Raw genomic sequence first — 15,888 nt, forward strand, 5'->3', positions numbered from 1 at the left:
GTCAAAGCTACGGGTTTTCCAGTAGTCATGTACAGATGTGAGAGTTGGACCATAAAGAAGGCTAAGCACCGAAGAATTGATGCTTTCAAATTGTGGTGCTAAAGAAGACTCTTGAGAGTCCCTTGGATAGCAAGATCAAACCAGTCAATCCTAAAGGAAATCAACCCTGAATATTCACTGCAAGGACTGTTGCTAAAGCTTGATACTAGGAAAGATTGAAGGCAAAGAAGCGGGTGGCAGAGGAAGAGATGGTTAGATAGCATTACTGATTCAATGGACAAGAAATTGTGCAAGCTCTGGGAGATAGTGGAGAACAGAGGAGCCTACCCTTCTTCAGTCCACGGGGTTACAAGGAGTCAAAGAGTCAGACATGACTTAATACAACTGAACAACAACAAAACAAACATTGTCATGAAATTAGTGTCACTCCCACCCATTCTCCTAAGTGCCATTTATCTTTTCTGAAAGTCGTTTGTTTTCCTGTAAGTGCCCTTTCTCCATATCCCCTTTCCCTATAATTTATTTATTTTTTAATTGGCTATGCTGTGCAGCTTGCAGGATCTTAGCTTCCCAACCAGGAATGGAACCCGAGCCCCTTGCAGTGGAAGCACAGAGTACTAAGCACCGGGCCACCAGGGAATTCCCTGCTTCCCCTATTAAGATGGTATATAAGCTCCAAATTCTAACTGCCTCCTTGAGTCACATTTTCCTGTGTGCCCCTGCAAATATATGTGATTTAGAAGTTGTCTTTTCTCCTGTTAATATGTCTTTTATCAGTTTAATTCATAGCCTCCCAATCACTAAATCTAAGGGAATGGAGGAAAAGTTTTTCCTTCCTGACACTTAGAAGCCAGTCAGTAAGAGCAGTCAAGCTCAAGATGAGGGGACTACACAAGGTCATGACAGGTAGGAGGCAGAAATCATTGAGGTCGTTTTAGAAGCTACATCACAACACGTTTGCACAAAAGTCAGGCTTTTAAGTCTGAAAATAACACTGTAGCACAAAGAAAAGATTCATGATATAAAATCACATAAAAAGAACAGACTATGAAAATGAGTATATACCATTATTTCAAACATGGAAATAATACTATGCCTATGGACAAGTACTGGCAGAGAAACAGAGAAAGAGAAATATCTAAAAATGTAACAACTATGTGAGGGTGGACTTTAAAATCTGGGGTTCTTTTTCATTCTTTCATTAATTTTTTTTTTCTTTAAAATCATTTCAAATATTGTTGTTTTTCAAACACAAAAGCAAAAATCAAAAGAAGGCTTGATCTCATCAGGATACAAAATATGAAGTCCTAAATTGATCAAACAGGAATGCATCAGGATGAAAGCAAGATTTCTTTAAGTGAGAAAAAAAGAAACTCTGTATTTCAGGAAAGCAATCAAAGGGTAGTCACTTGAGATTTGAATGTGAAAAAAAGAAAATGAAAAGCGAATTCACTGTACTATTGGAATCTTTCTTCTTAGCAAACTTTGAGTCAGAACTATAGGCAGATTGGAATAATTGAGAGGAAGGAGGTCCCCTGGGGAGCTGCCTCAGTCTTAGAGAGCCCAGGCTCTGAGCCTCAGCACATCTGTGATCACCTCTGACATATTCTCCCACCAAAGCTGCAGAAGAGATTCAAGCCAGAAGATGGAAAGCTTAATGATTCAAGCTGTGAAAACAGCAAGTCCTTTGAAATCTGCTAATTGATTTGCATACCACTGGGTTCAATGAGTTTAAGATACATAGCCACCATTGCTGCTCCAAAGCCAGTTCTGAATAAAGGAATTTGCTTCAGCTTCTGTTGCATTTTCTCTAAATTAATAAACTGAGGCAAATTTAGAGCCAAGGGGACTAAGTACTCTGAACTCTTTTTGAATAAGTGAGTGGCATGTTTGGTCTGCTCCCTAGCCAACACATCAGTAATGGATAAAGTGCTATTTTATGGTTAACAGCTATTTTTCTGAGAGATGGAGAGAAAAAAGCCCTGAGCTGTAGCATTTGCTGGGATAAGACTCCTAGTATGGGCATATTTGTAAAGTCATTGAATGCAGAACTGGGGAGAGATATGCAGTTATTACACACTGTTGTATAGGACTTTCACCCTGCAGAATCAGTCAATATAAATAGCTTCAAGAATGTAGGTAATGGCAAAATGTAGAAGAATAAAGAAGTGGTGAGTTTTAATTGTTTTGTTCTTGATGTAATTATTTAATTGTAAGTGTGTATAAGTTAATTTTTAATAATAGCATTGTTTAACAGCTGGCTCACAGAATTCCTGAAAGTTGACCAGTTGGCTCTCTTGAGCTTTTATTAACACAGAGCAGTTCTGACATGATATTAAAGGCCAAAAGTTTGCTCTCTGTTAGTTAAGTGATAGTGAAAGGTAAGTGGTTATTGCCAGCAAAAATTATTGGCCTAAAAATCAGGAATTTGCGGAAGACAGTTTTATCACCAGATTTCTTTTCATTTAGAATTAGTTTCCCAGGTACAAATACAAATGTATGTGTTGATCTGAGACTTCAATTTGGAGGAACTTGTGAATGGAGACATGAATGACTTTAGAAAAAGGTAATTTCTGCTAGAATCTAACAACCAAATGGCTCTAAAATACAGCCCATCAAGAGATCTAAATAGGAAGTTCATAGAAAAGAACTAGAAAGGCCCTTCATCATACAATAAAAAGACTCATCTTTCAAGAGAGTAAGAAGACAAGCCACAGACTGGAAGAAAATATTTGGAAGAGACATATCTGATATAGGAATGTTACTCACAACATACAAAGAACTCTTTAAACTCAACAGTGAGAAAACAAACAATCTAATTAAAAATGAGCAAAAGACCTGACAGCTCACCAGAGAAGATACATAGATGGCAAATAAACATATGAAAAGACACTCAAAATCATATGTCATTGTGAAAGTGAATGTCACTCAGTCGTGTCCTACTGTTTTCGACCCCATGGACTATACAGTCCATGGAATTCTCCAGGCCAGAATACTGGAGTGGGTAGCCTTTCCCTTATTCAGGGGATCTTCCCAACCCAGAGATTGAACCCAGGTCTCCCACATTTCAGAGGGATTCTTTACCAGCTGAGCCATAGGGAATTGCAAATTATAGCATCAGTAAGATACTATACTATACACCTGTTAGAACAGCCAAAATCCAAAATACTAATAACACCAAGTTCTGAAAAGGATGTGGAGCAATAGGAACTCTCATTTATTGTGGTGGAAATGCAAAATGTTAAGTCACTTTTTGGAAGACCGTTAGAAAAATTTTTTTTTCTGTTAGAAAATTAAATGTACTCATCATATGATCCAGCAATTGAACTCCCTATCAAAATGAGTTGAAAACTTATGTTTGTATAAAACCCTATATGCAGACATTTCTAGCAATATCATAATTTTATTCATAATTGGCAAAACTTGACAGCAACCAAGATATCTTTCAATAAATACATGAATGAATAAACTGTGGTACATCCAGACAGTGGAATGTTATTCAGCACTAAAAAGAAATGATCTATCAAACCATGAAGAAATAAAGAGCTATCTTAAATGCATAACAGTTTGTGAAAAAAAGCTAATCTGAAAAGGCTACATACAGTGCGGTTCCAACTATGTGACATTCTGAAAAAGGCAAAACTATGGAGAGAATGAAAAGATCAGTGGTTGTCAGAAGTTAGGAGGGTGGAAGGGATGAAATAGCAGAGCACAGAGTATCTTTAGGGCAGTGAAACTACTCTGTAGGATATTATAATGGTAGATACATGGCATCATAAATTTGTCCAAATTCAAAGAATGGAGGAGAGTAAACTAGAATGCAGACTATGGAATTTAGGTGATGATGTGTCACCATGTATCAATTGTAACAAATGTATCACTCTCATGCCAGATGAGGATAGTGGGGGAGGCTATGCCTGTGTGGGGGCAGGTGATGTAGTATAATGGAACTCTGTATCTTGTGCTCAATTTTGCTGTGAACCTAGAAGTGTTCTAAAAAAAAAAATGTCTATTTAAAAAAAGAACTCATCTAGATTCATAATAGACATCACACTAGAACCATTGAAATGCTATCTCCCACCATCTGATTAGAAAAAAAGGGAAAGTTTGATAACACACTGTTGGTGAGTCTGTGGGAAAACAGACACTTGCTTACTCCTCCACTGATCAGACTGTCAATTTCTATAACCCCAGTGGAGGACAGCCTGGCAATAACTCTCAAAATTACAAGTGCGTGCACCCTTTGACACAACAGTTTCATTTCGGGGAACTTACTCTAAGGCTCTGCTCCTCCATGTGTGAAATGACGATGGACAAAGGTATCCATTGCAATGATTTTTGTGGTGGCAGAGATTGAAAACAGATAATGTGTTCATCATTAAATAAAGTTCAAATAAGACTTCCCTAGGAATGCAGAAGCTTTTTAGGTACTAAAACGGAAATATTTCCTAGATGGATTAATAGAAAAGGAAGAGGCAAAACTGAGTGGTTATCTGTTTTAAGTTGAAAAACAAAACACTAGGAGATACACTCACGTTCCTACATATTACCAACATAAAGAATATCTCTGGAAAGATATACAGTTAATAATAGTACTTACCTATCGGGAGAGTGTGGGGATTGAACAGATAAAGGAGGGACAGAAAGAACACTTCTCTGTATTTTTTAAAATCATGTGAATATACTTTATATACAATAAAGTAAATATATAAGCACAAACTCAGAAAAAATATATACATAGCCCATGCCCAAGCCATAAATATATATGCCACTCCTAATGAAGTGGAAAAGAACTCAAATATCAGTTTTTGCTTGAATTTTATAGTTGGAATTTTGGATGTTTTCATAGACATATGCATGTTTACATATGCACACCTGTACACACACACATGCATACATATATATATATAGGTTTAGAAAAGAAAAAAACATCCTTTGACATCCAGGAACTGATCTGGTGCTACCAGCTGCTGGCCCTGGGAGTTATTAGTACTATGAGCTGGGCTAACACTCACAGCTAGGTCTTAATGTGCTCCTGTTGGACATGAACTATTTCACAGAACATCAACACCAGACAAGGCCACTCTATGACCATGATGGATTAACACAGAAACAGGACCTCTTCATAACCAAGTCTGAACACAGACAAAACATGAACACTGTCCCAGCCAGAAAACACCGCACATCCTCCTAGCCTGGCTAATGGATGCTTCTGTTGTTCAGTCGCTCAGGCGTGTCTGACTCTTTGCAACCCCATGAACTGCAGCACTCCAGGCTTCCCTGTCCATCACCATCTCCCAGAGCCTGCTCAAACTCACGTGCATTGAGTCAGTGATGCCATCCAACCATCTCATCCTCTGTTGCCCCCTTTTCCTCCTGCCTGAACCTCTAGGCAGAGTAAGGTATTTCTTTTTCACTGATATAATTTCAAACAACGATGTTTTGGATACTCTACGATTTTAGAAAACAAGGTTTTTCAGTAAGAAAACAGTGGTCACTCCAGAATGGGATCATTATAACACTTTGTAGTTACAGCGTGTCCTTGGGAGAAACTATGGTTCTTGCCAACTTTGCAGCAAGCTTTATCTGTGTCTGTCCTCTCAACCCCCACCTTGCCTGCCAGCTTGATGAGCTGCAGGACAGAATTACTTTCTCAGATTCCATCTGTGCCTCTGACTACGCATTTTCACACAAGTAGCTTGACCTCTCATACTTCAGTTACCTCCACTGTAAACTGAGGATACTGCCTATATAGGGTTGAGAATTAAACAAGATAATGTTTGTCAAGAGTCTAGCATGTTACATGGATACAGTGCCTACTCAAAAAAAAAAAAAATCACTGTCTCCACACAACTTAGTGGCTGAACAACAACCACAGAGGTAGACTTCACAGGTCAGATAAGTTGTTAACTCCTGGTCTAATCCCAGGGAAGGGGGAGCCTGGTGGGGTGCCATCTATGGGATCACACAGAGTCGGACACGACTGAAGTGACTTAGCAGGATATAAAAACAAATCCTGTCTAATGAGAGTCTGTTAGATTTCATCCTGCCATAGGATACCCTGTTTTTTGAGTGCCTGTACTCTTGCCAGTAATGAGGAGAGAAACTTCATTACACAAGGAAAAGTTCAGCCCTTTATCAGAGCCATCAATGAAATCTGAAAGGTGAAGGGTTTACCACTCAGGGAAATGATGGATGTGGGATTCTTTTTTTTCTTTTAATTTTACTGAGATATAATTGATACATAACACTTATTCATTTTCAGTTCAGTTCAGTCGCTCAGTCATGTCCGACTCTTTGTGACCTCATGGACTGCAAAATGCCAGGCCTCCCTGTCCATCACCAACTCCCAAACTCATGTCCATTGAGTCAGTGATGCCATCCAACCATCTCATCCTCTGTCGTCCCCTTCTCCTCCTGCCCTCAATCTTTCCCAGCATCAGAATCTTTTCCAATGAGTCAACTCCTCGCATCAAGTGGCCAAAGTATTGGAGTTTCAGCTTCAACATCAGTCCTTCCAATGAACACTCAGGACTGATCTCCTTCAGGATGGACTGGTTGGATTTCCTTGCAGTCCAAGGGACTCTCAAGAGTCTTCTCCAACACCACAGTTCAAAAGCACCAATAACTCGGCACTCAGCTTTCTTTATAGTCCAACTCTCACATACATGACTACCGGAAAAACCATAGCCTTGACGAGACGGACCTTTGTTGGCAAAGTAATGTCTCAGCTTTTTAATATATTGTCTAGGTTGGTCATAACTTTTCTTCTAAGGAGTAAGTGTCTTTTAATTTCATGGCTGCAATCACCATCTGCAGTAATTTTGAAGCCCAAAAAAACAAAGTCTGCCACTGTTTCCATTGTTTCCCCATCTATTTGCCATGAAGTGATGGGACCAGGTGCCATGATCTTAGTTTCCTGAATGTTGAGCTTTAAGCCAACTTTTCACTCTCCTCTTTCACTTTCATCAAGAGGCTCTTTAGTTCTTCTTCACTGTCTGCCATAAGGGTGGTGTCATCTGCATATCTGAGGTTATTGATGTTTCTCCCGGCAATCTTAATTCCAGCTTGTGCTTCATCCAGCCCAGCATTTCTCATGATGTACTCTACATATATGTTAAATAAGCACGGTGACAATATACAGCCTTGATGTACACCTTTTCCTATTTGGAACCAGTCTGTTGTTCCATGTCCAGTTCTAATGGTTGCTTCCTGAACTGCATACAGTTTTCTCAAGAGGCAGATCAGGTGGTCTGGTATTCCCATCTCCTTCAGAATTTTCCACAGTTTATTGTGATCCACACATTCAAAGGTTTTGGCGTAGTCAATAAGGCAGAAATAGATGTTTTTCTGGGACTCTCTTGCTTTTTTGATGATCCAGCGAATGTTGGCAATTTGATCTCTGGTTCCTCTGCCTTTTCTAAAACCAGCTTGAACATCTGGAAGTTCACAGTTCACGTATTGTTGAAGCCTAGCTTGGAGAATTTTGAGCATTACTTTACTAGTGTGTGAGATGATCATGAACTCCTAATTGCAAAATTCAGACTTAAATTGAAGAAAATAGGGGGAAACACTAGACCATTCAGGTATGACCTAAATCAAATCGCTTACGATTATACAGTGGAAGTGACAAATATATTCAAGGGATTAGATCTGATAGACAGAGTGCCTGATGAACTATGGACGGAGGTTCATGATATTGTACAGAAGACAGGGATTAAGACCATCCCCAAGAAAAAGAAATGCAAAAAATCAAAATGGCTGTCTGAGGAGGCCTTACAAATAGCTGTGAAAAGAGAAGTAAAAAGCAAAGGAGAAAAGGAAAGATATACCCACTTGAATACAGAGTTCCAAAGAATAGCAAGGAGAGACAAAAAAGCCTTCCTAAATGATCAGTGTGAAGAAATAGAGGAAAACAATAGAATGGGAAAGACTAGAGATCTCTTCAAGAAAATGAGAGATGCCAAGGGAACATTTCATGAAAAGATGGGCACAATAAAGGACAGAAATGGTATGGACCTAACAGAAACAGAAGATATTAAGAAGAGGTGGCAAGAATACACAGAAGAACTGTACAAAAAAGCTCTTCACGACCCAGATAATCACAATGGTGTAATCACTCACCTAGAGTCAGACATCCTGGAATGTGAAGTCAAGTAGGTCTTAGGAAGCATCACTACAAGCAAAGCTAGTGGAGGTGATGGAATTCCAGTTGAGCTATTTCAAATCCTGAAAGATGATGCTATGAAAGTGCTGCACTCAATATGCCAGCAAATTTGGAAAACTCAGCGGTGGCCACAGGACTGGAAAAGGTCAGTTTTCATTCCAGTCCCTAAGAAAGGCAATGCCAAAGAAAGCCCAATTCCTATTCATTTTAGGTGTACAGTATAAACATCAGTATTCTGATTAATAACAGTTTAGCATACCTCCAGTTCCAATAGTTACTAGAATTTATACTATATGCTGTTTTAAGTGGGTTTCCCAGGCAGTTCAGTGATAAAGAATCCACCTGCCAATGCAGGAGATGCAGGTCCCTGGAGGAGGAAATGGCAACCCACTGCAGTATTCTTGCCTGAAAAAAATCCCATAAACAGAGGAACCCTGGGGTCCATGGGGTCTCAAAGAGTCAGACAAGACTGAGCACCCATGCATGCTGTTGTAATTGGTAATAATACGTTGTTAAAGAAAGAGAGAGAGGGAGGGAGGAAAGAAGAGAGAAAGAGGAGAAAGGAGGGAGGGAGACTATAAACACAAGCCCAGAAATGGATTTTCTTTGTGATGTGCTAGAAGGCAGAGCACTTCTGAGCTGGAGGTAAACTTGTATCTGATCGTACCTGTAACATTTCTGAACCACTTTATCTTAAGCATCTTCTAAGATTTGATCTTTTTCTTTATTTCCTGAACTGTACATAATTAAATCTGGATATCTTACGACCCAGCAATCCCACTGCTGGGCATACACACTGAGGAAACCAAAATTGAAAGAGACACGTGTACCCCAATGTTAATTGCAGCACTGATTACAACAGCCAGGACATGGAAGCAACACAGGTGTCCATCAGCAGACAAATGGATAAGAAAGCTCTGGTACGTATATACAATAGAATATTACTCAGCTATTAAAAAAATGCATTTGAATCAGTTTAGGTGGATGAAACTGGAGCCTATTATACAGAGTGAAGTAAGTCAGAAAGAAAAACACCAATACAGTATATTAACGCATATATATGGAATTTAGAAAGATGGTAACGATGACCCTATATGTGAGACAGCAAAAGAGACACAGATATAAAGAACAGACTTTTGGACTCGGTGGGAGAAGGCGAGGGTGGGATGATTTGAGAGAAGAGCATTGAAACATGTATATTATCTTATGTGAAATAGATCACCAGTCCAGGTTTGATGCATGAGACAGGGTGCTCAGGGCTGGTGCACTGGGATGACCCTGAGGGATGGGATGGGGAGGGAGGTGGGAGGGGGGTTCAGGATGGGGAACACATGTACACCCATGGCTGATTCATGTCAATGTATGGCAAAAACCACCACAATATTGTAAAGTAATTAGCCTCCAATTAAAATAAATTAATTAATTAAAAATAAATAAATAAATAAATCTGGATAACTGACCATCTAATTCTTTAATACTAGCTACATTCAAATGTAGCCAGTAAAAACTACAAAATACATCAAGACCTTTTAAGTATGAGTGTCAGATACATTTTTGAAGAAAACTCATCAAGCAAAAAAAAACTCTTCAGCCTTAAAAATATTTATATCCTTTGACTTAGTAAAAATCTATCTGAAGGAAAGAATTACAATTATGCAAACACTTTTATGACAAAATATTTACCAAACATTATTTATAACGGTGGAACATTGGTAACAATCTAAAGATACAACAGTAGAAGATTTATTAATTAGGGTACTTCAACTGCATGGGCTATTATGCAGCCATTTTTGAAAGTTATATTTCTGAATAATTTATAAGCCCCTAGAAAAATGCTTATATAAAATTGTTATTTAAAATGCAGAAATTAGGGACTTCTCTGGTGGTCCAGTGACTAAGACTCTGTGCTACCAATGCAGGGGGAGCAACCCTATGAACTGTAGCCTGCTGGCCTCCTCTGTCCATGGGATTTCCCAGGCAAGAATACTGGAGTGGATTGCCATTTTCTTCCCCAAGGGATCTTCCTGACCCAGCGATCGAACCAGTGTCTTAGGCATTGCAAACAGGCTCTTCCCAGATTCTTTACCACTGAGCCACCAGGAGAGCTGAGATTATGTCCCTCATTCTTTCCACATTTTGGTATTTTTGCAACTTTTTTGTGATGAGCACACTATATTTTCCTCTTGCTGTTTCTTCATCTATTTTTTATTATCATTACATAACTCTTAGAGCCCTGAGCAACAGTACCCTCAAGGAATTGTGCTGTGGAGGAGCGAGTCCAATACTAAAGAAATGGAGGCTAGAACTCACCATCCTAAAAACTCAAGTAGGATGCATCCAAAGCTAACTAATATCAGACATTGCTTTTCACATGAGATTTTAATTTGCTTAGAACTTTTTAAAGTTACTGTAATTCCAACTCCCTGAGGAAGTTAGAAGCAAAGTCTAGATAATAAATATGTAGCAGGCTTATAAAACAACACATCTAGATTGGAAGTGTACAAGAACAGGAGGCTCCAGGAGGAGTATCTCCAGGAAAGCATGGAGATCATGAGTTGTGTGATATGTTTGGCTCTATAAAATCCTATAATAAGAAGCTGATGTAGTATATGGCAAGAATTAACAATTGATATACAGAAAACTGAGCAAATAAAAAAAGATAATTATTAAATCTGGAAAAAATATGTATCAGAAAAGAAACATAATTTATGTATAATTCATGCTTCAATAGTCAATTATACTTGGTCATGTTGGATTAACTAAACTTGTCTACATAATTATCTTGGAACGATGGGAGGAGTTGAAGAGAATAGTTGAAGAATGCTAAACCTCTGCCTGCTGCAATTGCAAACTAATGTAATAATAATAATAAGCGAAACAGATAAATCAAGAAATAACAGTCTTATTATATTATTTAGGACTATGGCGTTGAGGACCAGAAGACCAACTAAAATAGATGGGAAAAAAAGTTGGTCTAATGAGCAGGATTGGGGCAGAAAGGGATGGGATAGGAATGAGGACATTAAACCCTTTTAGAATCACATAATTTGACTTTTTAACTTCATACAGCCATTAAAAATGGTTTTATTTTTATTCTTTTAATTAACCACAGAACCACAATGAGATATTACCTCATAATTATTGGGATGGCTACTATAAAATGAACAAAAGCAATTAGAAAATAACAAGTGTAGCTGAAGATGTGCAGAAATAAAAATCCTTGTGCACTGTTCTACACTGTTGGTAGGAATGTAACATGGTGCAGCCACTATGGGAAACAGTATGGCAGGTCCTCAAAAAAATTAGAAATAGAATTACCATATGATCCAGCAATTCTGCTTCTGGATATATAACCCAAAAGAATTTAAACCAAGGTCTCAAAGAGATATTTGTATATGCATGTTCACAGCAGCAGTATTCACAACAGCCAAATGGGGGAAGCAACCCAAGTGTCCATAAATGGGTAAATAAAATGTGCTATATACATACAATTGTATGTTATTCAGCCTTAAAAGGCAAAGAAATTCTGACACATGCTACAACATGGATGAATCCTGTTGACATTATACTAAGAGAAATAAGCCAGTCACAAAAAGATAAACACTTCTGTATCATTACACTTATATGAGGTTCCCAGCGTAATCAAATTCATAGAGACAGAAAGCAGAAAGGTGGTTGACAGGAGCCGAAAGGAAGGGGAATGGTTAGTTGTCATTTAAGGAGGATAGAATTTCAGCTTTGCAAGATGAAAAGAGCTCTACAGATGATTGTACAACAGTGTGAACATACTTAATGCCATGAACTATATACTTCAAAATGGTTAAGATAGTAAATGACATGTTATGTGTATTTTATTGCAATTAAAAAAATTTTGTAATTAACCAAAGTAGTTGGAATTCAGACTGCATAGGATTAAGATATGTGCTCTGCTGTTATACTCTCCTGTGGAGTGTAGTCATCTTTAGCTGAGCTCTGGAATGCAACTGCACATATTAAGACAGCAAGAAATTGTGAACATAACCCAAGAGAATGCAATATATTTTCCTTTTAAGTGATGAATAGGCTTAGAGTCAGTTCAGTTGCTCAATCGTGTCCTACTGTTTGTGACCCCATGGACTGCAGACTCTAGGCTTCTCTGTCCATCACCAGCTCCCGGAGCTTGCTCAAACTCATGTCCATTGAGTTCTGATGCTCTCCAACCTCCTCATCCTCTGTTGTCCCCTTCTCCTCCTGCCTTCAATCTTTCCCAGCATCAGCATCTTTTCCAATGAGTCAGTTCTTCACATCAGGTGGCCAAAATATTGGAGTTTCAGCTTCAACATCAGTCCTTCCAATGAATATTCAGGACTGATTTCCTTTAGGATTGACTGGTTTAGTCTCGTTGCAGTCCAAGGGACTCTCAAGAGTCTTCTCAAACACCACTCTTCAAAAGCATCAATTCTTTGGCTCTCAGCTTTCTTTATGGTCCAGCTCTCACATCCATACATGACTACCCAAAAAACCATAGCTTTGACTAGACAGAACTTTGTCAGCAAAGTAACGTCTCTGTTTTTCAATATGCTGTCTAGGTTTGTAGCTTTTCTTCGAAAGAGCAAGCATCTTTTAATTTCATGGCTGCAGTACCATCTGCAGTTATTTTGGAGCCCAAGAAAATAAAGTATGTCACAATTTCCATTGTTTCCCATCTATTTGCCATGAAGTGATAGGACCGGAGCCATGATCTTAGTTTTTTGGATGTTGAGTTTTAAGGCAGCTTTTTCACTCTCCTCTTTCACTTCCATTAAGAGGCTCTTTAATTCCTCTTCTCTTTCTGCTGGAAGGGTGGTGTCATCTGCATATCTGAAGTTATTGATATTTCTCCCAGCAATCTTAATTCCAGCTTATGCTTCATCCAGCCCAGCATTTTGTATTGTGAACTCTGCATATAAGTTGAATAAGCAGGCTTACAACATCTGACCAAATTTAGAATGTAAAAGGAAGTATTTTTGGTCATCCTAATACCTAGAAACTAGCTTGTCATCAAGCTAACATCAGTGTCAAATTAATTGATGGACACATTCAATATTCATTCAGCAAATGTTATTTGATCACTGACAAGGTGCCAGGCACTGTGCTGGACACTGAAACTATCTTGTAATTCATGAGCCAACTTAAGAAAGAGAGTTTATGTCAGGAAGAGCAAGGTCTGAGTGCCTTTGGGGTACCAAGCACTCTGCCAGCTTTATGCACATTATCTCCACTAAGTTATACTCCATAATGTGTTTTTCATTAGCTATCAAACTATAAGCCAATCACTTTTATGCAATAAGCATTCTGAATGTCTATGATATTTTTTCCAGTCAACATATAATGGATTTGTCTATTATTGAAGAACACATATCTAAGTATGCCCCATCTTTCAAACCACATTTACTTTAATGCCTTTCTGGTTTTCAGGTTGACAGTTTCTGCTTTAACAACTTTTCTTTGCAATCCTACCACAGCTCCTCCTTAATTCCCATAGCTGGATGTTTTCACACTTTTGTGCTTTGTAGTTTTGAATCTCCTTTTCGTATTGCCACTGAGTTGCAGGGATCAGGGGTTGATGTGTTCACTACAAGTGTCTAATCTCACAGAGACAAACTAATTGTTCCATTTTGCCCCAGAACTGAACTGGTTCTCAGGTCATGACTCAGCTTTAAAACTGAGAAAGTACTTGGCAAACTTACTTTCAGCCAAGTTAAGTCCCATGTTCTGGGAACCCCTTAGTCCTGAAGTTGGTCATCCTAACACTTAGCTTTCTCTTCTCGTTGTCTGTCTTGATCATGTGTGTGTGTGTGTGTGTGTGTGTGTGGATATATTTATATAAAGTCAAGGGCTCAGCTGAGCAGGAGAGAACTGAGCTGCCAGATGTTCAGAGTGCTCAATTAAAGCAAGAAGCTATTAATAAAATGAAAATAAGAGTCAAGCTTTTCATCACTTACTGTGATATTATAAGCAAGAGACTAAAACCAAAGTTCTGACTCCCTGTCCTTGAATTTTCCCCAGTGGAACATAACAGGTCAGGTAGACCAGCACAGATATGGGGGGTGAGGGGTAAGGGGGTTTATAGGATGGCTAGGAGTGGGAAAGTACTAGTACTGAGTCAGACAGGAGAAAGTCTCTTCACCGCCTCTCCCTCCCACTTCTCCCACCAATAAGGAAACCTAAGCAAAGGCTCAAGTAAAATCTTAGAGAAAAAGACCTCCAAGTGATGGCTCCTTGTCTAGAAATGCAGATATGTAAAATCATGGACAACTCGTCCTTAACTAAAACTCCCTTCAGTGTCCTGCCTGTGCAAGACTAGTAGGGGGCAGTATTCCCCTCAAGACTTGCCAAGTAAAGCCTTTGTAATTGCCTACAGCTGCGCCTGGGAAAAAAAAAAATGACACACAGGTTTTTGGCCAAGAGCTGGAATATTAATATACCTCTCTTTCTCTCTATGACCCAATAGAAAAATGGACAAAGATTATTATCAAATGGTCCACACACATGAAAAAAAAATGTTAAATAATTCTTAAATACATGGAATGATATTTAATTTCATAAAAGTGATGCAAATTAAACCTGTCCTGAGATGATAACTTTTCACTTAACACACTGTGATGGTAAAGAAATGGGGAAACAGATACTCCTACTGTAGGAGGGCGTATATACTGGTACTGCCTCTACTTAGAGCAATTTCACAACTTCAGTCAAAATTACAGATTCAGGTATCTTTGGCCAGTAAATACATTCTAGGAGTTTATCCTGCATATAGGCCATACCTGTGGAAGACGACATATACACGAGTCTTTCCTTGCCATTTATTGTTTATGATAGCAAAAGGTTGGAAAAAAGCTTAACAGTTAGGGACTGGTAAAACAAAAATATAATACATCCATACACAGAAATACTGCACAGCCATTCAGAAGATACGTTTTTTAATTATTTTAATTTTTGGCTGCACTGGATCTTTGTTGCTGCACGGGCTTTCTCTAGTTATGGTGATCAGGCACTACTTTGTAAGATGTGGAGCATGGGCCATAGGGCGGGTGGACTCAGTAGTTGTGGCCCACGGGCTTAGTTGCCCTGACATTGTGGAATCTTCCCAGATCGGGGATTGAACCCGTGTCCCCTGCATTGGTAGGCAATTAACCACTGGACCACCAGGGAAATCCTATCATTATGCTTTAAAAGCAAATATGAAACTGTATGTACCATATCCATAATTTGTGTGATACTACGGAGGAAATAACATGTATTTTCTGTTTGGATATAGAAAGATACATAAGAAACTAATAGCATTTGTTTCCCGGGAGAGAACTAGGTAACTGGCAACAATAAAGGAAAGAGCCATTTCATCATATACAATTTTACACCTTTTGAATTTTGAATCATTTTGAATGTAAATCAGAATTTAAAGGACCTCCTTGATGGTCCAGTGGCTAAGAATCCACACTCCCAGTGCAGGGGGCCTGGGTATAGCTCCCAGGTTAGGGAGCTATACCCTGCATGCCTCAACTAAAGATACCATATGCCACAACTAAGACCCAGCACAGCCAAGTCAACAAATAAATTTTTGGAGAAGGAAATGGCAAACCACTCTAATATTCTTGCCTGGGAAATCTCATGGACAGAGGAGCCTGGCGGGCTACAGTCCATGGCATCTCAAAGAGTCAGACACAACTTAGCAACTGAACAGCAACAATAACACAGAATCA

This window comes from Cervus elaphus, chromosome 1 (genome assembly GCF_910594005.1).
Source record: "Cervus elaphus chromosome 1, mCerEla1.1, whole genome shotgun sequence".
Taxonomy (NCBI): domain Eukaryota; kingdom Metazoa; phylum Chordata; class Mammalia; order Artiodactyla; family Cervidae; genus Cervus; species Cervus elaphus.